General features: G+C 37.6%; 1 pseudogene; it reads left to right on the top strand.

Moving 5' to 3' along the window:
• Positions 1-384: 384 nt before the first annotated feature.
• LOC117411209 (ankyrin repeat domain-containing protein 9-like) overlaps positions 385-26,076 on the top strand; it is a 52,695-nt pseudogene continuing 27,003 nt past the window's right edge.

A 26,076-nucleotide genomic window follows, 5' to 3' on the forward strand; every position in this document is an offset into this window, starting at 1 on the left:
TTTATTGTTCAGGGACAGTGTATTAAAGAGCGCTAGATTAGCAGTAATTCATGGTGAATCAATAACTTTACCGCAGTTCAATGACAATTTAAAAAGGTAGTGCAAACATTTAAAAGACAAACCATGTCGCTGTTGTATGATATTGCACTCAGTCACAATAGAGCGTTGTTTAGACCAAATTGAACAGATCTTGCTTTTAGCCTGGAGGCAGTATGTGAAGCTGCGACCAGAACCCCTATGGAGATATCTGGTTTGTCACTGTAGGCCAAGATGGTTTGTAATTCAATGGGTAGAGAGTGAGAAATGTATTGAAGACGTAGCAATTCAGATGAAGAGTACCTCAAAGCCATGTCGAAATCGGCAAATGAGTAGAGATGTCTCCCAATGCAGCTCAGTCCAAGGAAGCAGCAGGAAAAGAATGCCAGAATCAGGCCAAAGATCCACGTCATATCAGACTGTAATCCTACAGCAGGCGACAGGCAGCAGCCGGAGGGAGGCAAGGTAGGCCGGCAGGGTGAGCCTTGTCAGCACACAAGAATGGATACTCCGGGTCAGCGGGGATCAGCGCAGCAGTAACAGCTCAGTCTGGGAAAATAGCAATAACAGTCCTCAGATTGAACAGGACCACAAGCCACAGAAAACACTGCCAATGTTAGACTTCAAACCGTTGAGACAGGTAAGCAGAATCCACGGCAGTAAAGCCAGATCTCAGAGTACTAGTACACAGTAATATTTTCAGTAGGAATATCTAGCAAGCTAGGTGTCAGTAAAATTAAAAAAAAATCATATTTGCTTTCCAACCTCGTATAAATATATTTACTGTTTAAAATACTGTAATTTAAAAAATGCATGACGTTCGTTCATAACCTGACAAGGAACATTTCTGTTTATTCTGTTTAGCCATATTTTTGTTCCTTGAGACACACCATGAGCCAGATTGCAGCAGGGATGAAGAAACATATGCGCTAATCAGTTTTTTACATCAATGTCCTTAACTCACCGTTATTAATGTACGGTAGTAGTTCACTTGAACCCTGTTCCCACTCTCTCCATGGCTCCTCGCCTCTAATAATAAAACAACATTTTAATAAGATAACTGTCTTCCAGATAAGCAACCCAATGAAAGGAAACATAATAGATCTGAACAGCAGATAATGAATACTGGCTCATAAAAGGCTACAGTATGTAATAAATACTCCAGCTCTGGACTGCGAACCAACTGGGAAAACGGTATAAGGAAAAGAAAAGGAAGAGGGATGCTGTCCCCTAAAATGAAAATAAAGTTTTGTAACTGCATATTTATTGAATTTCCATGATGCATAGAAATTATAGGATTAATTTGTAAACAGTGTGTAACAGGAGTGTGAAACTCCAGTCCTCAAGGGCCGCAGGGTCTTCTGGTTTTCATTCCAACCTAAGCTCTCAATTAACTTAATTGATCAAATTATTTGTTAAATTGGACAAATTTTACAGTTGATGATTTCAAAAATGCACTTGATTCAATGTACACTACCTATAAAACATTTTGAGGCCTGGAAAGAAGTTCTACAATTGCCAAATTATTCAAATAATTAGACCAATTAAGTAATTGACAGCTCGGTGGAATGAAAGCCAGAAGACACCGCAGCCCTGAGTTTGACACCTCTGGTGTATAATGAAATGTAAAATGAATCCATTGTTTGAACATATATGGCATTCTTAATCTGATAAAAATATATTAATACATTTTTTAATGTCTTAGATATATTTAGAGTTGTGATCAAATATATGGTTAATAGTTTTCTGAACACACTTAACTAATTAGAAAATTAGTTATTAGAAATCATATTTGTGTAACATTGAAATAAACAATAAAGTAATTTTACTTTTAAACTAAATTGTCTGATTTTATTTTTTAATGTTAATCAAGCACTGCTAGAAATAACACCTATTAACTTAATGGGGAATATTGTTTAAAATATTAAATTAGCTATATACAACAAACATAAAAAAGGATATATATTAACAAATGTGGTTTACTTAATTTACCCTAGATAATCAATATTAAGTTAAAATATCTGCCACACAAAGACATTTAAACAGCTCTGTAGTGACACTATAGAACTATGTTTCCCAATCCTTGTCCTGGGGAACCCCTGTGTCTGCTGGTTTTCATTCCAATTACTTAATTGAACCCTTAATTGAACTATTCATTAACTTGATTAGACCTTTTTAATTGTTTTCAGCTTTTAAACAGTTGGGAGATTTCAAGTTAACTGTATAATTTTATAAGTAACTTGAAATCGGCAACTTTTTAGGCACTGAGAACAATTAAAAAGGTCTAATTGAGCACATTATTAGTTCAATTAAGGGTTTGATTAAGTAATTGAGAACTCAGTTGGAATGAAAACCAACAGACACAGGGGTCCCCCGGACCAGGATTGGGAATCCCTGTTATAGAAAGCCGATTTGATAATGTGGGTTTCAAAAGATGGGTGAGAATCAAACAGAACACCATGATTCCAAACAGCGGCATTAAAACAGTAATTATACTATCAACTCAATGGAAAGTTTGAAATGATATAACAAGTCATAATGATGACATGATGTGGAATCATATGTGTCATAAGCGTCATGTTTTCTTTTGTGTTTATGCATACCTATAAACCATACATCATAGAACATTCATTAGTACTCAAAAGAAAGAAATTTAAATTAAACAAGCGCTCAGTATTGTATACCTTTGATTATTGGTAACTGGGCCAGATTCGGAAAATTGTATTCCATCACAAGTTGCAATTCTAAAACAAATAAGAAAAAACTTAAGACGACTAACACCTACATTTACCAAACTCAAAGTTGTTTATTTCTGGTCTGCAATTTACTCCAGAAAATGCACTGTCAAGGAAAAAAAAAGTGCTCCCAGAAGAGCTTTGTTCTTTAATTTATGTTGTGGAAATATAAGCAATTAACCTCATCTAATCTCTTTATCAGTTATGCCTCAGTTCCCAGCTCACTGACAAAGTGTGACTGCATGTAACGCAAAATGAGAGTTTTAATTGCTAAGAGATTACAAATAAAATGACTGGTAAATGTGCTTAATAAAGCAAGACTGTGATCTGGTTTATCAAAAGCAAAGCCCACATCTTTTCATTACAATGCTGTAATTGCACTTATTTCTGTTGATATATATTAATTTGCCAGTTTTTAAATCTTCGATTGGGTTATTTTAATCAACCATTGTCATTTATATTTAAATAAAATATATTCCTTTCATGCAGCGATGCCGTCGGGGGGGGGGGGGGGGGGGGGGGGGGGGGGGGGGCCCGAGCTCTGGGGGGGCCCGAGCTCTGGGGGGGCCCGGGCTCGGTACTTAAAAAAAAAAGAAAATAATGTAATACAGTAGTCTGTCTCGTATCCAACTGCGGTGGGACCAGAGTAAGGGCGGATATGTAAAACGTCGGATAAATGAATCCTGTTTTAAATACCATTATACACAGCTGTAACAATTACTATATTCACACAATTATTGTTTTGAGATTCAGGTTTTATTAGAGGGCTCCCATAAATCCCTTGTTTAGAAAGATACATGGTATTAATGCTTGTGACAGGGTAGCCGTCATGCCGTGTGGGTGCATGCATTCGTTGCTGAGTGACAGGTAGGAGATCGAGAAGGCGGTTGAAGTTGATACATCCCCGCAGGTGAACAGTATTTATTTACATATCAACACACTAAACAGCTAACCTGACACTACCAGCAATGGTACCGCACAGAGTACATTTAGCACAGTGTACGAAAACTTTGGTGGGATTTATAATCTCTGAACTAATTTTCTTTGTACAAAAATAAACAAACTCTGATTACTCGCCCAGTCGTCGGCGGTTTCGACTTGCTTCCGTATCCAACTCTGGTTCTTGTTCTCTCTCACTCACTCACGCTCAGTCTCACTCACACACCCCCCCCCCCCACACACACACACACGCACACACACACAGACACACACACACTGTGCTGCAGAGCTTGATTATGGTTGGGGTTCATTGAAGGTTAAAATAAATTTGGCTTTCGCTTTTTCTTTTCGGGTTCCATTGCGTTTAACGGGTTTCAAAAAAATGGATCAGAATACGATGCAGTTTGTGTCACAAATTCCTAGCAACGGATAAAATGGGTACTTAGTACTCCACTAAGTTAAGCAGGGCACTTAAGAACTTTTATGAATTCAAAACTAAGTGAAGCACTTATCTTAGTGGGGAACTAAGTACGTAAAGTGGACTTAAAATAATAACTTTTATGAATACGGGCCCTGATGTATATCTGCAGAAGAAAACCATTAATTTTAGTTTCTGACTATTTTACACAGGCTGTTTTACACATGGTGTATGGCGTCATAATTGCGAGTCTACAGCTATGGCCAAAAGTGTTATATCGCCCTATTAACACAAATGAGCACATTTTGCTTCATAAGGTCAATTGAAACCTGCTGAATAATGTTATGTTAACATACTGAATTAAGTACCGCTTTGTAGTTTTCCGTATAGTTGACGGAAAATTGACAAAAATTAAAAAATGTGACAATTCGAAATCTAGCATGAAATACTGTACTACGTCTGGCTTCTGGTACACTTTTGTATCATTTTGTAGTTTCTTTGATTACATGATGTATAATAAACTATCTAAATTATGTTCATATAGATATTTATAGATTTAATTATGTCTCAATCCTAAAATTCAAATGATGCAAAACTTTTGGCCATAGCTATATATAATGGAACATATGTTGAATGTTTACAGTAAATCATTAGTATGTATGATTCAAATAGGTAGGTATTTTATCCAAGCTTAACCTATATCTTCTTCAACTGAGGTTTTCTTAATATGGAAAAAAAAAACTAGAAGGCTGTTTACAGGGTAAATGCTGTCAATGTGTGCTTGCTGGATAATTGGGGGGACAACAACGACTCTTCAACATTCATGGCTTCGTCCCTGCTTCCATGCATTATATATGTACCTGTGACGGGGGACTGCCCCGTCTTTATGATCATGGTTGGGACTGGCAGGGAGGGGGTTAAAATTTTCTCTGCCAGAAAAACATGTGAGAATGTGGCTGGAGCCCTAATTGACTAATTAGCAATTATTGGTTAATTGGGCTCCAGCCACAGGGGATAAAAGCCAGGGGAGAGGCCCTGGCTAGGAGAGAGAGTTGTAGGAGAGTTCTAGAAGAGTTCTAGAAGAGTTCTAGAAGAGAAGGAGTGTTTTGTTTGTGCTGTGTTTTCAGTTTGTTTTTCTGTTCCAGTGAAGGCAACGCCCAGCCTGGAAACTTTATTTTGTAAGTTTTTGTTTTGTGTTTGTATTTTATGTTTAAAACCTTTTTGTTTGGCCCTTGTGCTGGTTTATTTTGTATTTTTGTTTATTAAAAACTTTATTTTTGAACTTAAAACTGTCTCTGAGTCTCAAACCTCGGTCAATCCTGTCACAGTACCATAGTCTATTTTTTAAAGTACATTGGTTGGAACTGAAGTTTATTAATTTATTTATTACATTTATACAGTGCTTTTCATACAAAGTATCACAAAGCACTGTACAGTACAGTAACAAAAATTTACACAACACAATATCTTTGTATAAAGGTCCCCAGGCATGTCACACACACAACTGCTACATATTAAATAGCATAGTTAAATAACAGTATATAAAATATATATATATATATATATATATATATATATATATATATATATATATATATATATATGTGTGTTAAAAAGCAGAAATTTAAAACCCACTAAGATAAGAAAGCCATTTTATAAAAGTGTGTTTTCAGTCTTGACTTAAAAACTGTAACAAGCCCATCTTCCCTGACAAAAGAAGGAAGGGCATTCCATAATTTAGGGGCTCTGCATGTAAAAGCCCTTCCTCCCGTGTTAATTTTGTTGACCCTAGGTATAACCAGTAGCCCCGCATCTTGTGATCTCAAGAGTGCGATTTGGATGATACAGGGTCAGTAACTCCTGCAAATAACTAGGTGCTAATCAATTTACGGCTTTATAGGATAACAGCAAAATCTTAAAATCTATTCTATACTGCACAGGGAGCCAGTGTAAAGACGGCAAAACAGGGGTAATATGTTCACTTTTCCTGGTTTTAGTCTGCATTCTAGCAGCGGTATTCTGAAAGAGCTGTAAGCGAGACAGCACACCTTTTGGGATACCAGAGAGAAATGCATTACAGTAATCAATTCTAGATTAAATAAAGCCATGCATTAGTCTCTCTGCTTCAAATACAGAAATAATTGGTCTAAGTTTGGCTATATTTCTCAAATGGTAAAAAGATGCTTTTGTAACTTCCCTAGTATAAGTCTGAAATGATAGATCAATATAACATTTTTCATTTCTAGTTTAAGATTTAATGAGAGATTACTACTGTCGAGCTCCTGTAATCCCACATGTTTTAGTTGGTTCTGGAGTCCACTAGCATAACCCCTGCTTTATCTGAATTTAGCATTAAATAATTCCTTGACATCCAACACTTGATGTCTGCAAGACAAGCAGCAAGTAACTCCACAGCAGAAGTATTTCCTGGCTTTAGGGACAGATATAGCTGGGTATCATCTGCATAGCAATTGAAGTTCATTCGTGTGTGAAGATAATATCACCTAATATCACAACGGTAGCATATATAATGAAAATAACAAAGGACATAGAATAGAGCCCTATGGAACACCGCAGACAACTTCAGATCTTTCAGATTTTGCCTCCCAAACAAAGACGCACTGAAATCTATCTGAAAGATAAGATTTGAGTCAGGATAGGACAAGGCCAAACAGTCCCACTGTGTTTTCAAGATGATTCAATAAGATGGAGTGGTCTACAGTATCAAAGGCAGCACTTAGATCTAAGAGAATTAAAACTGATGGAAAGCCCAAGTCAGAGCTTATCAGCAGATCATTTACAACTCTGACAAAGGCTGTCTCTGTGCTATGTGCAACACAGAATCGAGATTGAAACTTCTCAGATCCACCATTAAGAATTAGAAATGTTTGTAATTGATTTGCAACAACTCTTTCTAGAACCTTATCTAACAATGGTAAATTGGAGATAGTTATTCAGCCTATAGTTATTCAGGACTTTAGAGCCCAAATTGTGTTTTTGAGCATTGGCTTTACCACAGCTATCTACCTTAAGTGCTGAGGGAACTATACCAGAGGAAAGTGAACCATTTATTATTTTTAAAATGTGGGTATTAATATAGCACCAGAAACATATTTTAAAAGTTTTGTAGGAATAGGATCAAGAGAGCATGTGGTAGCTCTCTGTGACAAGCTGGCTCATGTGGTGATGTCAGACTAGAAAGAGTGAATGCGCTGATGCGCCAGTTTATTATAAATTAACAAATAAAAAGGTTCAACAAAACAGAAACAATGAACAAACAAAACGACACGATGGCCAAACAAACACACAAACAGAACCCAGTGAACTAACCCACAACAAGCATCATGCTGGTCCTCCAGTATGAGTAGCAGTTGTTATTCTTTTTACTTCTATCTCGTCCTTTCTCCCATTCTCCACTCTGAACACCCAGCCACTTTCTCACCCGTGATCACCCTATTTATACACCTGTGGCTGGTCTTAATTAATAATTTAATCATTTATTCAATTCACGGCTCCAGCCACATTCCCAAGTGTTTTTACAGGGAGGATTTCAACTGCCTCCCTGTCACCACTATTCCACACACACACAAACCCACATCCCCGTGCTCACATACCAATATACATTAACTCCCCCGTGATACATAACCCAAACAATACAAATTAAACCAAAAATACACCCAGGGGCGGGGGTACTCCGTCACACTCATATTCTGAATTAGCACGGTCAGTTCTTGTAAATGAATCAAAGAAAAAATCTCAATAGTAACCTTAACCGTTCTAATTGGTAATATTGAGCTAGAATCCTCCTTAATAGAAGGTGTCTATGCAATCTGATTTCTGATGTCCAGTATTTTATTTTTAAAAAAGTTTAAAAAGTCATTGCAGCTAATAGAGGAGCCAATGTCAAAGGTGGGACTATTACATTCATTAATTTGTCTAGGGTAGCAAAAATAAATCTAGGATTATTTTCATTTGTTTCAATTAAATTAGAATAATATGATGATCTAGCCAATGCCAAAATTAGCCAGGTGGCCCTTGAATGTAATGTAATGAACATGCAATTTAGATTCCCTCCATCTCCATTCTAATTTACAACCCTCGTATTTCAGTTTACTAGTTATATCATTAAACAACTGTGATCTTTTTTCAAAAGACACTATTTGAGTTTTAACTGATGCTATAGTATCTAAGATACCAGTGAAGGAGGTGTTGTAGGTATTAACCAACTCATCTACTGATAAGGACTCAGAGAGTGGCAATGAGCTCAATACAACAGAAAACTTTACAGCAGTTGAAGAATTACTTACCCAAGTTTTAATTGTACGGTTCACAATCTTTGTAGATATTGGCAGATTAACCTCGAAAACAACGGCAAGATGATCAGAAACAGAAATATCTATCATCATGACATTTCTAACAGCTAAACCACGAGAAATGACCAGCTAAAGTATGGCCACGATTATGCGTAGGACCTTTTACATGCAAGATTTAATCCAAGGAATCCAGTAGCCTCAAACTCTCAGATTCTGAGAGTTAGAATCAGAATCAATGTCAACATGAAGGTTAAAATCGCCCATTAAAAGAATCCTGTCATACCTGACTGTCAATATAGATAGCAGATCACCAAATTCAGGCAAAAATAATGTGTTTGATATGTGTGGACGATAAATAATTCAATATGAACAGGCAATGGGCTATTTAATGTTAAGGTTAAAACTTCAAAAGATGAATAACCTTCAACAAGGTCACTACAGTAAACAGTAGCAAGTCCACCTCCCCGCCCAGTAGAGTGAGCTAGAAGTCTCAATCAGGGAAACATTGGCATTTGGTCCAAGCCAAGTTTTGGTTAAAGAGAGAATATTAATGTTGTAATCCTGAATAAAATCACTAATTAACAGAGCCTTATTAGACAAAGATCTAACATTAAATAAACTTAGACATAGATTGGTCCAATCCAGAGCATGTGATTGAGCAGGATAATAGGAATTTGACTGAGATTACTGTAGCACACACCTCTGTGATTACCCAGCGGGTAGCAGGGATGGCAGGATATTTTAACCTCAATTGTAAATACCTCTGTAGATTCCCTCCCCACCCTAGTACCTAGATTATTTTCTATAGTACGCAGATTATTTATGTTTTGACTTGTATTTAAAAACGTATTAGAGCAGTGCATATGCTGGCATGAAACCATATTGCTTGTCTCTACCTTTATACTATGACATGCCCCATTTACATCCCCTCCCACCCCTTACTCGTTTAAATGACTGGAGACATGTTTTTCAATGTTGGCTGCTAGTATGCCTGCTCCACGATGGTTGAAATGCAACCCATCTTTCCTGTAACAGTTTGGCAGATTCCAAAAGCTATCCCATTTGTCAATAAAGCCAGTATTTCCTGAGCACACCATACTGAAAGCCACTTATTTATGTCACTGCTCCTAATTACTGGTAGTATTCCTGAGGAAATTACCCTACAGCATTTTTCCTTCAGTTTACAATACAACTGTTTGAATTTATTCTTTAAAACTTCAGTTTGTCTGTCTTAATCCCTACGTGTACCAGCATAACGGAAGATCTTTTAGAGCCTCCTAAGAGTAAATCAACTCTTTCCTCACTATGGAGAACCTTTGCTCCTGGAAGACAGACAAGGAACCTGTTTAACTGGTCTTTCCTTCAAAAAGTGCTACCAACAAAGCACAATATAGAGTCCCTCACAATTGTAACTTGCTTCTTAGTATTATCAGGCTGATCCAAAGCATAATAGAAGGTTCAATTAAGCCACATTTAGTATTCAATGTAATTATGATACACATCACTATGATAGGATATGCAACCAGACGCAGTTGAGTGACAGTTGAGTGACATTACCTTTCATTGCTTTATAAATTATTAAGAAGCCTTCCTTCAATCTATATATATATATATATATATATATATATATATATATATATATATATATATATATATATACACACAGCTCTGGAAAAAATTAAGAGACCACTGCAAAATTATCAGTTTCTCTGGTTTTACTATTTATAGGTATGTGTTTGGGTAAAATGAACATTTTTGTTTTATTCTATAAACTGCTGACAACATTTCTCCCAAATTCCAAATAAAAATATTGTCATTTAGAGCATTTATTTGCAGAAAATGACAACTGGTCAAAATAACAAAAAAGATGCAGTGTTGTCAGACCTCGAATAATGCAAAGAAAATAAGTTCATATTCATTTTTTAACAACACAATACTAATGTTTTAACTTAGGAAGAGTTCAGAAATCAGTATTTGGTGGAATAACTGATTTTCAAGCACAGTTTTCATGCGTCTTGGCATGCTCTCCACCAGTCTTTCACATTATGCCACATTATGCCACTCCTGGCGCAAAAATTCAAGCAGCTCGGCTTTGTTTGATGGCTTGTGACCAACCATCTTCCGCTTGATCACATTCCAGAGGTTTTCAATGGGGTTCAGGTCTGGAGGTTGGGCTGGCCATGACAGGGTCTTGATCTGGTGGTCCTCCATCCACACCTTGATTGACCTGGCTGTGTGGCATGGAGCATTGTCCTGCTGGAAAAACCAATCCTCAGAGTTGGGGAACATTGTCAGAGCAGAAGGAAGCAAGTTTTCTTCCAGGACAACCTTGTACTTGGCTTGATTCATGTGTCCTTCACAAAGACAAATCTGCCCGATTGCAGCCTTGCTGAAGCACCCCCAGATGAGTCCAATTTTCAGCTTTGCCCAACACCTGGTCATCTAATGGTTAGACGGAGACCAGGAGAGGCCTACAAGCCACAGTGTCTCGCACCCACTGTGAAATGTGGTGGAGGATCGGTGATGATCTGGGGGTGCTTCAGCAAGGCTGGAATCGGGCAGCTTTTGCATGAATCAAGCCAAGTACAAGGTTGTCCTGGAAGAAAACTTGCTTCCTTCTGCATGCCAAGACGCATGAAAGCTGTGCTTGAAAATCAGGGTTATTCCACCAAATATTGATTTCTGAACTCTTCCTAAGTTATAACATTAGTATTGTGTTGTTTAAAAATGAATATGAACTTATTTTCTTTGCATTATTCGAGGTCTGACAACACTGCATCTTTTTTGTTATTTTGACCAGTTTTTCATTTTCTGCAAATAAATGCTCTAAATGACAATATTTTTATTTGGAATTTGGGAGAAATGTTGTCAGTAGTTTATAAAATAAAAAAAAAAAGTTCATTTTACCCAAACACATACCTATAAATAGTAAAACCAGAGAAACTGATAATTTTGCAGTGGTCTCTTAATTTTTTCCAGAGCTGTGTGTGTATATATATATATATATATATATATATATATATATATATATATATATATATATATATATATATATATATATATAAAGTAACTTTATTTTGTTTAACTACTTTAGGTTATAGTCGCATTCTTGTTTACATGGTTCAATCTACAAAACAGAGTTTTCTTACTGCAAATTTCAGTACTACACCAATATTTACAGTCTCGTTTGTAAAATATAACCTTTCAGATCATTGTTGGCTATTTCCTCTTGCAGAGTCCTGGAATAATCTAAACAAAAGGCAAACAAATTGCTTCTTTGCGATGCACTGAATCACTGTGAAACTGTTTTTTGTTGTTGTTTTTTTTCTGCATTTAACATTTCTGTAATTTTCAAACTCTATGATGCTGATGTCTGGAATCAGACCATTCCAAAAATATGTGTTGCATCGTAATGGTATCTTTAAGGGATACTTTGTTTCATCCACATTTTCTTATCATACTATCTTATTATGTGTGTTCTGTATGATTCTCTGATGTCGTTTTTGATCAGGTCATCATTTTCAATGCCTATAGAACTACTCCAGCAACAGAAATTGCTTTTGAAGAGTTTTCAAGGCTGATCGTGTGGTGCGGTAAAGTGCGCCTAGGAAGCATATCAGCTTTGATCTACAGTACTTTGCCAAGGTTTATAGAAAAGGAAGGTAATGCAAGCATGAGGAATGTGTTTGTGTGGCCATCATTTTGGGTCACCTAACAGCCTACGAAATTACTCACATGCTCAAAATTTAACCACATAAATATATTCAAAACTGTTTGACCCAATATGGCATCTAACAAAAAAATGTGGAATGCTCCAGACTCCAGTTTATGTTTTATTTGACAAAAAGCAGGTCCTAGTCTGTTTAGGTGAACATTTCAAATGCCTGACCTGCTTAAAAGTCCAGTAACTTGGATTTATATTTTGTTGTTTATTTTGTGTTTATTACTGCAGTGGTTGACAGCATTCTTCTGCTATTCTGCCTGCTGCTTTCTGCTCTTTCTCTAAACCTTGTGCTTCACCTATAGGGTTCAGTGCACAGCACAGGCATATGCTCCCCTCATCACTTAATAACAAAGATAGTTAGTAAGCATAGTGTCAAGATGTGAGTGGTATGTCAATAAAGAAGGTCCAAACAGGAGATATATTTACAATAAGCAGGTCCATTTTATTAAATCCGCGCCCCCATATACCTGCATTGATATAGGGTTTTGAAAAGCGGGTCTTCAGGCCCAAACAAAACGTTTAAAAAAACAATAAAACACAGTCCATAAATCCCACAAGTGCATGGAAAAGTGCTCCGAGTTGGTTGCTGTTGTGCTGTGCAGAGGTAGTGGTACTCCCACATGTGTGTGATGGCTCCTTGGTTGCAGCTTCCAAGCCGCTACTCGTCTGCAATGAAAAAAATATATAAAATAGTATAAAAATAGTTCTGCGAGTGAAATGAAGAGACATCCACAGCAGATTGGGGAAATGATAAATGCGCTGCTTGCGCGTTCATTAAATGAACACACAAAAACAAGACTCAAAATAAATGGCACATTGGCCAAACGAACAGACACTAAGTAAACACGGTGAGTCGAAACAAACAAAAAAATATTATGCTGGTGATTCCAGCACGAAATAGCAATTGTTATATTTTTATCTTTATTCTCTCTGGACTCTCTACTGTTCTCTACTCACTGAACACCCAACCCCGAGTGAGTGTTTTGTGCTGGGATTCAATTACTAATTAATTATTCACTTGAATCCCAGCACGTGGACTAATCTGTGCACTCCCCGTGCTCACATATTAATACACATTTTATCTGCAGTTGAAGTGATTTTGCAATCCTTGTGCCTAAATACAACAATATATTTTAAATCACTTGTGCTCAACAGCCCCATTATATCCCATGTACAAATATATATATACACCAACAATAACACACAACATACAACATTAAACACAATCTACACACAGGGGCGGGTCACCCCGCCACACATACCACCAACCTTACCTAGCGCCCTTCCTGGTCGGGAGGTAGATTTGCAGCTCAGATTCTTTCTCTCCTGTTCACAATAGTAAATAATTATTTTAAGAAATGAAAAAAAAATTGAAATAGAATATTAGGGAAATGTAGATTATATAAAGTATCCTTCTGACCTCTATAATTTTAACTTGAATGAACAAATAGATTAATGGCAGAGCATGTTTTGGGCAGATGCCTTTGTCCAGAACTCGGATTATCAACTCTGTGGGATAGTTTAAATGTGACTTTTCATTCTAATCTAAACTAACTTGCAAACAAGCTTCTCAAATAAGCCCAAACCCAAACTCTAAATCGATGCTATTATACCATCACGGATGGGGCAAAAAAAACTTACAGTACATCAATAACTGTATAACAATTCCAATATTAATAACTATAATTGGCAAACATACTTAATTCAAGGCTATCAATATCTAGCCCAGGTCCAATTTATTTTCACACACGCAGTTAATTTTAGACGCGCTGTTTAAAAGTTTTTTTTTTCACAGTCAAACGGGTTTAAAAGGCCCTGCATATCAACAAAGCACTCACTAGGCCTCTCCAGGCCTGCCCCACGCTTTCGTTAGCTATCGCTTTCACATATGCTAAGAAATAAATAATAATAATAATAATAATAATAATAATAATAGTCGTACATACCGCTCAATCATCTCCTGATAAAGGAATCCAAGTCATTATTTTATTACTATAACATCTCAAAAAAGCTCTGCAAATGTCCGTGATAGTCTCTGTGCGCTGATACAGTAACAGCCAGCTTGTTTCCTTATGACCGCCCATATGGGATGCCAGGGGTAAGTATGACTAATCATGAGATACGTCTTTTTGTTTATTTATTTTCTTTTATCGGCTTGTCTCGGCTCCTGTCGCTCCCACTCGGCCATTGAATGGTTTTCTCTTTTTCCGGAGGAAAAACGACTAGAAACCTGTTTTTTGCGTTTTTTTGATGATGTTGGACAGGGTCAGACAATGGACTGGATAGGAATAATTGCAATGTCAGACCAGGTCCAACAATGGACTGTAAAGGGCTAGAAATCTAACAATTGATCAATAATACAAAAAAAGAAAGAATTAAAGAAAAATGGATTTGATCTCCCCTTGCACAATAACACAAAGCACATTAAATTTCTACTTACTGAAGCGTGTTTTATTTTAGCCAACAAGGTGTTTACTTCTGGCAGCAACGCACGAGCAAAAGTCACAGGGCAGTGACGTCAGCTCCCTAGCAACAAGCCTCCTATGTTGGGAATGGATTCTTTCAATACAGCGGGTTTGTGCATTTGAGAAAGGAGAGGAAGACTCATGAAATTAATTGGAGACTGAAGTTTATGCGAAGCAATTACCGCCCTCTGTACAAATTAAAACGGTGTGCTGCTTTTTATATGAAAAATGAGAAAAAGCAGGTTGCGTTGAGACTTTATACTGGACCGTGATGCCCCCGATAAAACGAGGGAGTGGTTGTGCAGTATTTGTTCCTAGCCTCTTTGTTTTTCTATGGGTCTCTCGCCATATCATGGCCCTCGATATATAGCGAATTTATATTGGACCCCAACACCCATGATATATCGAGTGGGTGGTGTATATGCAAACAAACATGATGCCAAGAAACAAATAATCAACTAAATTAATATATAAAACTCAGCTTTATTCCTTCTAGCCATGGATTTGCACACTGTAGGCACATTTCACCTTATTGAGCTAAGGACGAGGGATTTCCAATTCATTTTAGACCTGTATGCCAGTCACTGAGGCACTTTCCTATTACAAGTAGACTATCTTGGTTGTCTATCTTGCCTCTACTTGTAGCACGCTGATGTCACAATTGACCTCCTGAACACAAGCAAGGAAAATAAGCTAATTATCTAGCTGCTTTTTTAACTGCTTTTCACATAGTGAAAATTCCATGTTGAAAAATGTTCACAGTTTAAGAGCTATTAAAAAAAACAAAAAATGCTTAAAGGGAATGTCCCTCATTATCTCTCAACCCCTCAGTCAAAGAACCTAAAACCAGGAGGAATTATGCAACTTTTCCATCTGCGGTTGTGGTTTTACAAATGAGTTGATAAGGATTGACCCGAATGCTTTAGCTGAGTCTTCAATCACCCATGGCATACACTAGGCTGCTATTGGTCATATTATCTTTTGGCTGCTCCACTTTCCATTCTCCAACACAGCTGTTTTAAATTGCAGACTGTTCACCGCAAAATTTAAGGTAGCATACCCAGTATTTTTGTCACAGTTAATGTGTTATCTTGACCTTTATTATTGCAAGGGTGGACTGAATCCAGATTGGAATGGGGCCTATGGGAAGGCATTGTGAATCCATATAATCCCTTCTGCTTACAGGACTGATCTCTAACATGGTGCATTACAATAATAATGGAATCTGTAGTCATGTTATTGATGTTATCTTTTCTTTTCAAGTCATACAGATAAGGCTGCTGACAATAGTGTATTACCTTGTTCCTTACAATGTTCACTGGTTGATTTATTGCTTAGGAAAGCTGAGAATCCTATTATAGACAGCGGGGTATGACTTTTTTATTCTTCAAAGATCATGGAAATGACCCAGTGAATAAAATATTTGTACCTGCTGCAATTATATGGTAACAACATTGACAGACCATTTCCATGTAGTTACACCCTTATTCCAGCACTATTTAACATGTAATAGCAGGAATTGTTAGAAGTTACCCAGGTCTTTCAGTGTTGTTGTAACATGTATTGCCCAAAATCTAAATTGCTACAAAAAAAGAACATAATTTACATTCTCATTTATAAAAGCACCAGTTCCATGCAGACTATCTGTGGGACTATGTCTGCTGATGCTCCAGTCCTGCGTGCCTGCTAATAAAGCAGTTTTTTGGGTTCAGCAAGCTTATTGTGTGGCCTGACCTTATTGTATGTTTCAGTCTGAGAACAGCTGTGAAACTGTCCTACACTACGCATATCTTTAAAACACAAATTCTGGTTATTAATGTGGTGAGCTTCAAACAGTAGTTGAACTAGGTGATGAATGAGTCCACTGCCCAGATATGAGGGCTATTGTGTCTCTCAGAAGCCCGCATCGGATACTACCCAGACAGGTATGTTTTTGTGTAAAATGCATCATCTAATTAATTTGTTGCAATATATCTAAATCTTTTTTTCACAAAAACCCAACTACATGGATTTGTTATACATAAATCCTTATTTTGGATGCAGAAATACTTCATTGGTCCAAATATTTGTATAATAAATCCCTCTTGTACCCTAACGGGTCTAGACTGGAATATATTAATATTAAATTGTAGAATCTATAAACTCGCAGAAAGCCAAAAACATCACTATTTAAGTTTATAAAAAATACTTAATTCAGCTAAAATGGGAAAAAGGATTACATTGATACAAGATATTGTACAACCACTTAGAGCATATGTTTCTTGGAAATAATTAAGGTATTTTTCTTTTCTGCAGAGCTGAAAGTTATGATGGTATGACCGCTGGGGCCATAGAATATTCTTTGTATGATGACATGTTTGTTTGCTGTGCTTAGTTCTTGTTCAAAGTAAAACAATTCTGCAGAGATATTTTAAAAATAAATCAAGCCCTAATGTTTGTTTTTTTTTTTTTTCCAGATATAAAACATATTAACTGGGGAAGATTAAAACCTATTCCTCCCATCAACTTGGCATGAATATGTTTTACAAATGAGACGTATGCTATTTGAAATAGAGTTAGGAGAAAACATTGCATCTGGATTAGCTTTGAAACTGATACAAAGATGACATAAAATAATTATCAGTCACACTTGAGATTATGGTACATAAATAACTTTGTAATAACATGGTAACTACTGAGTGGAACTACTGTTGGAATAAGTGTTTAATTGTCAATGTTATGTGCCATGGTGTTACTGAGTAATTATATGACATAACAAATAAGATGTTATCCCATCTCCATGTAATTACACTGTCATTACCATGTAAGACCAGGAATTAGTTATCTAGTTATTACAATGTAGTGACATGGCTATTCAGAATTATCGATAACCTTAAAATGCAAATCAACTGATTACTGTTTGATTTGATTCTCAGCAGTAAGAATAGTGCCTCATTTATTGAGTGTGACATTTTCATGTAACTCACTTGGATATTATTATTATTATTTATTTATTAGCAGACACCCTTATCCAGGGCAACTTACAATTGTTACAAGGTATCACACTATTTTACATATAATTACCCATTTATACAGTTGGGTTTTTACTGGAGCAATCTAGGTAAAATACCTTGCCCAAGGGTACAGCAACAGTGTCCCCCACTGGGGATTGAACCCACGACCCTCCGGTCAAGAGTCCAGAGCCCTATTAATATTAAATTGTAGAATCTATAAACTCACAGAAAGTTCAGTTTTGGACAAACAGTTCAATTTTGCATCTTCTGCTTTTCAGATGTCAGTTTTATGTTTTGGAGTTTTTCGAGTAAATGAATGCTTGCAATATTGCTTTTACAGATTCAGTCTAACCAAACAAGTAATGGTTTTGAATAGCTCTCCCACTCTTAATAAATAAATTAGTATTGCTTTATTCAAACAGGCAGTAAGATTGAGTTGGTGAGATGCAGTTAAGATAGAATACAAACAATAACATGACAATTATTTGTCTATATCCGAACCCTTCTTTTTTCTTCTGCCTTTCACAGGGACACAGCACAGTTTTATCTGTCACTTGTCCCAGGGGTCTTCATTAAGCAAATTCATTTGTGGCACCTACATCTCGATAACAACTTGAGCTGCACACTTAAGCAGAGCTAATGGATGCAGAATCAATTGGCTTCTGTCACTGATTCTGAAGCTAAATAGTGATCAATTTTATTATCTCCAAAGTCACATTACAACATGTGCAAAACCATTTCAATTTCTTTAAGAAATTTCTTGACATGATCCTCAGCCGACATATACTTCACTTTTATTGCTTTGTCGTCCATTTTTCGTGTATTCCCTTCAGTGCTGAAAACTATTTTAGCAACCTAAATCTAAACACTGACTTTGTCTCACCTCCTACTGTACAGTACTGCACTCTAATGGGTCAGGTTTCTTGCATTCCTTGAACTTTAGGTGACTAATATCACCTCACTCCATGGCTGCCTGACCCAAACAATTATCACTTACATCCAAAAGCACAAAAATGCTAACCACTAATATTGTCATGTATGTGCCTTCCTACACCTGCCACAGACAGCCATTGTGAACATCTCTTACAAACAGATCTACCTCGATCTCTCTTACCGTGCTGAAGCCCTGCGGCAATACAGGACACTGTCCTCCCTGACAGATTCTGCATGTGCTTAACTTATTTTTCTAAATGGCAACACAGTTCCATGGTAAAGCTCGGATCTGTGGATTGAATACATTTCAGAACTTGGATTCACCTAAAAATGACAGAAATGTGGCAGTACACAGGGTTTAAACTTTTCTATCATGACATCCTCTGATGGACTATCCAATGCAACTGAACACGCATTTGTCAAAGAAAGCACAGTAATCAAATCAAACACAGCAGTCAACTCCACCTAACAGACAAAGTCATTCTATTACAAAGCTGAGAAAGCCTTGAAAATTGTTTAGTACGTTATGCCTACTGAGTATGGATCATGAGATTCACCAAGCTCATGTGTCACAAGGATCCCTCTACATTTACACCGCTTTGGTTTTAGATATAAGTTGTGCTTGGTTTCAATGGTTGTCAAGAGGATAGTTACAAATTATGGAGGCACAGATTTGATGTGGAAATCTGTCAAACCATATCTTATTATGAGTAGGGATCTACCTAATTCGCAATTTCGCGAAAATCAGGAAATTGAGGTGTCACCAGGAAATTCACCTTTAGGGGCCAATGCATACCTGACTAGTACAGAGAGAAAAAAAAGAAACTTAATGAACTGCATACCGCAAGCGACACAACCAATGTATCTTAATTCTGCAGATAGGCTTTTTTTTATCCGTTCGCCGTCCTGTGTGCATTGCACTAAGGCAAATAAAAAAACGTCCTTATACAAATACTTTTTTTTTTTTTTTTTTTAAATACTCCAAAGTGTTTAACTTTCTTGTTTACTGTTCACATGACAACAATATTTTAAATGCAGTTAGAATTTTAGACCCAAATTAGGCACATTTTCTTTCTTTTGACAAAATGAATTCCTGGATGGGACAAACAACATGACAATGACCGTGCTGCATGTATGGCCTTAACTAACGAATGCCAGGTGTCCTTGAGAGTAACCAAGTTTTGTGACTGTTTCTAATCTATATAATTTGGGACTATTTCAAATCTGTATAACTTGGCAAAGTGCTGCCTTACACTTCCGACCAATTCAGTGGATGCAGAACATGCAGTCTCAATGTATGGGCAAGTATTTAACAAATGTAAGGAAGGAAGTACTACTATATTTAGGCATTTATAGTGCTCTGAAATATGATATACTTAGGTTTATTTAATGTTTAAGCAGGTCCACGAAATCCTAATTTAATTCCATAACCTACCTGGAAAAAAATATGTAAATTATCTGTGATTTAAGTAGACCCCTAATATGAGGTATCAAAAACCTTTTAAACCTTTCTTAAAACAGAAACTATACATTTTTTTTTCATCAGAAAGATTGTGCTATGAAATGTAAGCTCTTAAAATGGCCTTTTGAGTTTGCACTGTTGTTGACTGCTCAGTTGTCACAAGCAATAACTTCACTAACATTTTTTTAAAAATATATATCTATACATAATTGTGACCACTGAATCAGTCTTAACAAGTCTTCACTGTGTTGCTCCCTAGGGGATGGTACTGGAGAGAGCATTGTGTAATGATGGCATTTGGTGCAGAACTGTGAAGAATGCCAACATCTCATGACAATCCTGTCCCTGCTGGTTTATCATTTACCTCGGGATAGCTTTTTGACTGCAGAGTTCAAGAAGAACATCTCAGCTAACTGTTCAGGATTTGGAGCTGCTAAAGCACTTTCCTGTCTCATCCTGATCTGTGCATTGTATATTACAGTGCCGTGTATAAACCGATAACAATAACAATAAGAAATACTGTTTTTTGTCAAGTCAATTCATTTTTAAGTTACTGAGATAACTTTTAAGGCACAATATATGTATTTATTAATCTAAAAAATAATTTGGAAACTAAACAATAGACAGCCTACATATATACCGAGATTTATAATACTTGGTTATTTTAAATACTTTTTTTTTTGGAAGGTTGAACAAACAAAAACAAGTTTCTATTCAAAATGTATTTTGTCGTCAGTAATTTAGGGGTTAAAGACAGTTAGGGTATGAAAAGGGTTACATAGCCATGTTGTTGATGCTGAATCACTGGGATCCTTTAAGACCCAACTTGACACATTTCAGAGATCAATCAGCTTCTAGGAACTGGACAAGCCCTGATGGGCTGAATAGCCTCCTCTTGTTCTTATGTTCTTTTGCACTGCAGATAGAGAAAGAGAGGTTCTTGGCAAGTAAAGTGTTGTTTAACACTTGGACCTCAAAGAGGTGTTCTACCTAATGAGCGATAGAGTAACAACTCCTAGAATTACTGGAGCAAGACATCTTGTAGTGACTAATGTAGTAGCTAAGCTGGGACCTAATTATGTTTAAAGAAAAATTTCCCTGCAGTTCAAATTGAACTTATGCCTGTTCAAGTGTGACCATATAAGCACAAGCAATAATTCTCATGTAAAGACATTATGCAGGGTTAGTGTCTTGAGGTCCATGGAAACAGGGATGATCAGAGAAACACTTTTTATATTATGAAACATAACATAAACAAAATAAACAGAAGCTATCTGCAGAGCACAAACAAGTTGCATGTTAACAGGGCCACCACTTAATAAATGAGCTGGCTGCTTTAAAGAACATAATACATTAATGAACAAACGAGAGGAGGTCATTCAGTCCATCTAAGCTCTTCCGGTTCCAAGTAGTTTGATTGATTTTAAAATAAGTTGAGTCTTAAAGGATCCTGCCTGAACAACATGACTAAGTAACTGGCACAGAGGGTTGTGACAAGTGTAGGTATGCACTGTATTGAAGAGTCAGACACAGAAGATTTTCTTTGACATATTTATATGGTTATGGCAGGTGCTATAGCACAGTACCGCCCCTAGGGTACCAGCAATGGTAGGGCCTAGGGCGGAGTGGAATAACACGGGGCAAACCATGTGACCGTAATAGCAATGGTAAGGTTCTGGGCACATACACAAACAGGAGTGTAAACAAAGAGGGTGGAAAAAACAGCAATACAAAATTTATAGCTTTTCAAAACAAAGCTATAAAATAAAAGTTGGTCAATACAGTGGCCAAGTGCTATCTCCGCTAGAAGGAGGGTCCCGCTGTCGAAGTACACGCGCTACACACCCCTCATTATACTGTATGGGGATCGGTCTTGATCCCCTTAAACTAATCCTACTCTAGGGTAGGGACAAGTGCCGGTTTCACACATGGCGACTCGGATGGCATTATTAGTGGGGTTTATTCTTACTTATTTTGACTTGCTCTCCTGAGCATAAAGCCAGGGCCGGAGTCAGCATCTGGGCCCCAACACCAGAGGGGGGCTGTAACGGGGGCGAGATCTGTGCTGACTGTCTGGCACATGCGTGGTACTGCAGGAAGGGGGCAGCAGCCTCGCAGATCCGCCTGTCAGTCATGGCAGTGATACAGAGAGGTGGGGAAGAGGGTGTGTTGGCTTTCCCTCTCTCTGAGTGGCTGAGAGGCAGGTCTTGGGGGATTGCTGACCCTATAAGATAACACTCTGTTGTTCCCTCGGCCTGCCCCTCTAAGACAAAACGAGTCAGCTGGCGGAAGCTCTGCAGCCGGACCGAGCACAGCCGGAGAAGAAAGAGCACAACAATAAATTAATTAAAAAGAAAAAGAAAATACATTTTTAGGAGTGGGGAAAAACTTGAGCAGAACCCCGATTAGTGCAAGCAGGTTGAGGGATCGGGTGAGCATAGGATGGAGACCCGGGCCGTACGGATAGCAATGGTCGGGGTAACGCTGCTGAGTGCAGAACCTTTATTTTGTAGTTTTATTACTGTGTTTTATTTTCCCCTTTTCTTTCGCCTTTTGTTTTCATCTTTTGAGCACCTGTGAGTGCGAAAGCATTGGACTGTACCTGTATCGGTATTACTATGGACCTGACTACCGTTGTCAGTATTCAGGCCGCAGACAACAGCGCCCTCTGCGGGCTAAGGAGAAAATAACTCCAGCTCAAAGAAAATAATAAAACTGGGCAACAGGGCAGTGTTGCAAATAAACCTTCTGCCTCCCGTGTGTCAGTGAATTGCCCATCACCCTTCTGCAGGGGCCTACACACATACAGAAAAGAAATAGCAAATATGAGTAAATGTAATATTTCTGTGCCAGTTATCCTACTCAAGGCGTAACATTGGATCTGACGGTCCTGGGGTGGGGCATGGGAAACTGGCAGGGATATTTTCTCCTCATTGCGCAACATAGAGCCCTACTGGCCAGCCACAAGCACATTCAGCGTGGATAAGAGGTAGGGCTGGTCTCTGTTCTCCAGGATCGGTAGCCCACCCACCTCTCCTCTGGATTGCTCTGCGTAAAAGGAATTCTGGCTTTAGGCTTGTGAGCTTGTCTGTACTGTGTGGGGACTCTCTGCGGTGAGGAGAAAAAACATAATTGGACATTCCTAAATTGGGGGAAAATCAATAAAAAAAATTATAATTGGTCACTTTAAATAAAAAATTTTAAAAAAAAAATTAATAATTAAACCTGCCAAACCTCTAGAACCTGCAAATAAAAAGAAACACAAATCTGGATGTCAAAAACGGAATGAAACGACTACAACATAAGAAAATGTAAAAGCAACTGCAATAAGCACACCGTCACATTTTCTATGTATTTAAAAATGATTATTTCTGTAAAGTGTGTGTTCTGTTTTCTGTTAACTGTGTAATAATATAATACTATCTGTTAATTGTATATAGCGCCTTTCATAGTGGACCACCAGCACAGAGCGCTTTACAGAGGTAGGCTGTGAACTGTGCATTATATGCAGAGTCACTTACTAAGTAGGCTGCAGTAAAAAAAGAAAATGCGCTAAAATCATTATTTTCATTACAAAATAATCTTTTACTATTGTAATGGCGTGTTCAGGCAAGACGCTGAGAGATTGAGAACTCTGAGAGACTGTTGAGCTGTGGCAGCAACAGTTGGGGGTGTGGGCTCTGGACTGTCTGTGTGTGTGATGTATCATTTATTGGTTGTTTTCTGTCTGTGTTTTTATCCGTTATCTTCAGTGCCTTATTTGAATAAATGTATCCAAATGTTTATTATTTTTATATAGGCTTGTCTCCATCCAGGACCGCCAGGACTATATTTAGGTTGGATGTGACCTGGCTGTGGGTTTTCTCATCAGTTCCAGAGAAAGGGAGTGTAATAAAGATCCTTTTGTGTTAAACTGTATTCCTGACTAGCATCTTCATTACAGTATTTTACACTGTACAGTAATGTGTAAAATGCAGCAGCATTATTTATTTTGTGTTACCAGAAGGCAAAAGTAAAACGAAAGTGCGCTACTGGTATTCCTTTGATTTTACTACTGTATTTATTATAACAAAAATGTAAATCGGACAACTCATGTCTCCCTCCAGACATGTCCAGTTTAGCGAGGTATTACTGATTCTGAAAATCTTTTTGAAAGAAAAATCTTTTGATTTGGGAGTGAAGGTGGGGGGCCCACAATAACCTGGCGCCTGCCCTGCATAAAGGGCTGCTTGCCTCTTTTTCACTGTTCAGCCGAGCCGCACCAGGGCCGTGACGAGCCCTCACGGTGCGGTTAAGGAGAGCCTGAGTTGTTTTTCCACTGCAGAGCCGAGCCGTGCTACTGACGTCACACGCAACGAAAGACAGTTGTTATTAATTAACGTTAAAGTTTGCTAAAAGATGCGCAAACAAGTGGTGTTAAAAAATTAATAGACTAACGGTACAGCTGTATCTTGCTATATTTTGTAAATATATTTATAATTTCTTTATAATCCACAAATTTTACTGATGATATCGACATAATAAAGTTCAGTTAGTTCTGTTGAAGGGAGAACAAGAAGGTTTTAAAAATATAATTAGCCAAAAATATCCTGTTTAAGGATAGTTTTTTTTTTTTTTTTCCTAGAGTTGTTTTTTGTTTGGGTGCTTAAAACAAGAAGCTGCACAAGCGCAATGAGAGCCACAGTTGTATGTATGGTACAGCTGTATTTTGTTTTACTATATTGAGAGCCAGATTCAGATGTCTTGTGAGGCCAGAGGTTCATGGTTTGGTTCTTGCCTGGCTCGACAAATAGCCAGTGGAGAACCACCCGCACCCGTACCGTACCGTACCGAGCGGGTCGGGTGTGTCAGTGGAGAAGGGGTATTTGAGTCCTGCTTGTTTCTCTCTTCTCCCAGAGTAATCCTGCACCATTTTCGACCGTAACCTCAAGCAACCCGGGTGTGTAGCACAGCGTATTTTTGTTTGGTCGGACGCTCCTCAGTGCCCACCCCTCAGCCAATCAGGGATTCATGGTCAGCAAAGCGCGGTTCCCCTGGAGCATCCGAGCTGATCCTGCTGAGACATGCATGCGTCTGTTACAGTAACCAATTACATACCCTCACCACTCTGTCTTCTTCCCTCTGTTTAAGTCTATCTAGATATACAGGGCACAGTATGTGTTAAGAATCAGAGTTAAAGAATGCAATCCATAAACTCAATGATTTACAGATACTTATAGCAATTTAACCATGTGATATTCACATGTGGGCTTTAACTGCATTGCTTTTTTCTGTGCCAATACCAAAACTCAGCACCATAAACCCACACAGATTATATATTTTAAAGATATTTGTTTTTATATATAATATGTAAATGGCTCATGCACTTAAAATTAGTCCCCACAATTATTCCACAAAAACCTACAGTTAGCTGGCATCTTACATGTGGAGTAACTAAGAACAACTAGTTTGGTGACTAGTGTAGTTTGACATACAGCAGCAACTGGAAACTAAATACTATATGTTGAATTATTATTATTATTATTATTTATTTCTTAGCAGACGCCCTTATCCAGGGCGACTTACAATCGCAAGCAAATGCAAATACATTCAAGTGTTACAATATAAGTCATACAATAAGAACAAGAAATACAATAATTCTCAAGTGTGACAAACCACAATTCAATAATACAGCAGATAATAGTAAAAGTTACATCAGGATATGATTAAATAGTGATAGTTACATCAGGATATGATTAAGTACAAAATACTACAGATTAAACACTTGGCAGATTACAATATTCTGAGGTACAGGATTAAATGCAGTAAAATAGGGGGCAGATAAGAGCAAAATAAAGCATATTTAAATGAAGGTTGATAGTGTCCCAGGATACAACAGAGGAGTTCTACAGGTGCTGTTTGAAGAGGTGAGTCTTAAGGAGGCGCCGGAATGTGGTCAGGGACTGGGCAGTCCTGACATCTGTAGGAAGGTCGTTCCACCACTGCGGAGCAAGGGTGGAGAAGGAGCGGGCTCGGGAGGCAGGGGAGCGTAGCGGAGGTAGAGCCAGTCTTCTAGTGC

Source organism: Acipenser ruthenus, chromosome 6, assembly GCF_902713425.1.
Source record: "Acipenser ruthenus chromosome 6, fAciRut3.2 maternal haplotype, whole genome shotgun sequence".
In the NCBI taxonomy this organism is placed as follows: domain Eukaryota; kingdom Metazoa; phylum Chordata; class Actinopteri; order Acipenseriformes; family Acipenseridae; genus Acipenser; species Acipenser ruthenus.